This window comes from Vicia villosa, unplaced genomic scaffold, assembly GCF_029867415.1.
Source record: "Vicia villosa cultivar HV-30 ecotype Madison, WI unplaced genomic scaffold, Vvil1.0 ctg.002746F_1_1, whole genome shotgun sequence".
In the NCBI taxonomy this organism is placed as follows: Eukaryota; Viridiplantae; Streptophyta; class Magnoliopsida; order Fabales; family Fabaceae; genus Vicia; species Vicia villosa.
This window is the reverse complement of record NW_026706019.1, coordinates 311,890-314,728: the sequence shown is the minus strand read 5'-3', so window position 1 is coordinate 314,728 and position 2,839 is coordinate 311,890. Positions and strand designations below refer to the sequence as shown.

The 2,839-nt window shown below is 32.8% G+C and overlaps 1 long non-coding RNA gene across 1 annotated transcript; it reads right to left on the bottom strand.

Moving 5' to 3' along the window:
• Positions 1-698: 698 nt before the first annotated feature.
• On the bottom strand, positions 699-2,599 carry LOC131639723 (uncharacterized). The gene is made up of 3 exons (XR_009295028.1): positions 2,497-2,599; positions 2,338-2,418; positions 699-777 (listed from the first exon to the last, which is right to left on the bottom strand). It is a non-coding gene; the product is annotated as an uncharacterized LOC131639723 (long non-coding RNA).
• Between the last annotated feature and the right edge of the window lie 240 nt (positions 2,600-2,839).

The window sequence follows — 2,839 nt, the reverse complement described above, 5'->3', positions numbered from 1 at the left end:
TTCCTAAATTCCATCTTATAACAATTGTCCTTATTCCAAGACGTTCCGACTTGTTTAAACAACCAAAATCTTAAATCCATGTTACCTTCGAATTCGGAAACCAACAAACTTCTACATTGCTTGCTCTGTCTCCTTAAGAAATATATTGCACCAATAAACTTACAACTGAAACATATCCAAGAAGCACAGCTTCTTCCCTACTTCGCTCAAACTAACCCTGCAACAAAACGAACAAGTACCAACAGTGTTTCACACACATGTCGCGTACTAAGGAATAAAACACTAACATCATTCAACTGTCACACAACTCAACTGACTCGACAACTTGGCCTGACGGACCGACCTGCTCTGATACCACTAATGTAACACCCCAAATTCTACCAGAAAATATCATGCGTGAAATCAGAGTATTTTAAAAAACTATCAACAAGTATTTGGGATATCACATTTACTTCATATTAACAACTCATAAACAGATACATAGCACTTTAATCTCAGATAAGCACAAAACAACTTATAACAGCTCTTAGACAAACCAACTTCATTTTAATATGCAGCGGAATCATAACATTCAGCTTTATAAACAAATCATCTTATTTAATCGGAAACAAATTCAAACATCATAGTACTTCTCAATATCCAATTTGGAACTCAACAACTAAAACATGAACAGCATAGAAACAACAATATAGACAACCCCCCCGAGTGCTACGTATCAGAGCGACACACCAACTGGATACGATGAACCTACAAACTTCCATAGTTATACTTGAGTACCTGTCCATTTCCCATGGTAGGGGAAACATCAGCAGAAGGGGTGAGATATCAAACATTATAAAGGAAAGTATGATAATACATATAGCAAAGATAAAATCACACAATTCACCACTTCTCAATATAAGCAATTTGCATCACAACAATAATGTTAACTATCAACTATAACAATGTAATCAAGTTTACAAGTATGTCATTCAAGCACATAATAACATATACTTCATAATCACAACGTAAATTAATACAACTATCAACAATGGCAAAACATGGTTCATATATTCCACATATATACATATATCATTAATATATATATATATATATATATATATATATATATATATATATATATATATATATATATATATATATATATATATATATATATATATATATTTGCATTCTCATCAAATACGTTTCATTTACATATATCACCAAAATCATGTATCAAACATCACGAAATTTAATTATCACATCTCATGCACACATAACAATCACCTAATCACATAATTACATATATTCAAAAATCACATAACTCCAATGTAACTCAATGCAAGACATGTGACTCTATGCATGTGGTACCCAATATGGACCCAAAAGTTCCACCGCTTCCGATTCATATAGAATCTAGCCACGCTTCAGATCCGGACAAGACCAAAGCCACCAAATGTAAACATATAGTTTACCGCTTTCCGATTCACTCTAGAATCCAAGCCACGCTTGTGTTTCAAAGCAATTCCACCTATGTTTCAAGGCACACTATGATATGAATGTATGTACAATCTCACAAATATATGCAATTAAGATCATCTCTACCATCTTAACTTTCCACATATCACAATAATTCAACTCTATGAATTATCCACCAATTGTACACAACATTCACAACACACACACATCATTTCACATATGAGAGGCCAATTAATCAATTATGATTCACACAATCCAATTAACACTAGTAATCATACTATCTCATGTTAATTCTCATTTTTGTCAATTATACATGAACACACATTTTCAACATCAAGCAATTAATCATTAGAATTAATGCTAACCAACTAACCATAAAGAATCAATATCAAAACAACATCATTGGCATGACAATATGTATTTCTCAACATACATATTCAAGCCAAAACACAATTACAAACAATTTCTCAAAATACCGTAATTTACCGATAAACCGAATAATTGGTCCAAGTTCAAGTATATTCCAATCACATAGACTTATTGGAATCAATTCAACTAATAATTTAACTATCCAATTAATAATTAAACTATATTAATTTCAATTCAACTATTATATTTCTATTCCATTATTTTCCAATTTCTATAACAAAAACCCATTATTTCACTATCAATGGTTTACTCACAACAAACATAACAATCTAATACACATAGATTATCAATTGCACACAACTTATCACATTTATATCATCACATTCCAACAAATCGACAAATACCCAAAATTGCAACATAGAAGAACATGAATATCAAAGTATAGAATTAAACCCACTATAACATACTATCATACAACCCTTTAGCATGAAAAAACCCCACCCTTACCTTGGTAAATATGGACTCTTTCACCATAACTCTAAGCTTTTCTCCAAAAGAAATCCTTTCTAACATCACTAGGAGACACACCTAAAAACCAGTTCGGGAATCAGCTTATCAGACGAACTTAAAATCCTCAAAATCAAAATCGCTCCGGTCAGAACTTACCTCTATGGGTCAGGAACGTTGTGTCCAAGTACCGCAACGATCCAACGGTTGGATTGAGAGATACGTCCGTTTTGCTAAGACGACTCTTTGCTGAAACATAGCTGCGCGAAAATGAGAGTTCTTCTACCTTTTCTCTTCCACCATTGTTCTCTTCCCTTTTGCCTCTTTTCTCTTCTTCCTATCTTTTCCCCCAAATGAAAATAGTAACCTCTAAAACCCTAACCTTCTCTTACTATCTCACTTATGTAAATTGGGCTTAACCCACCAATCTATCACTTAGGCCCATTTAGCTATATCTCTCATACAACTTAATAAACCCAAATAACACACTAACACAAACACA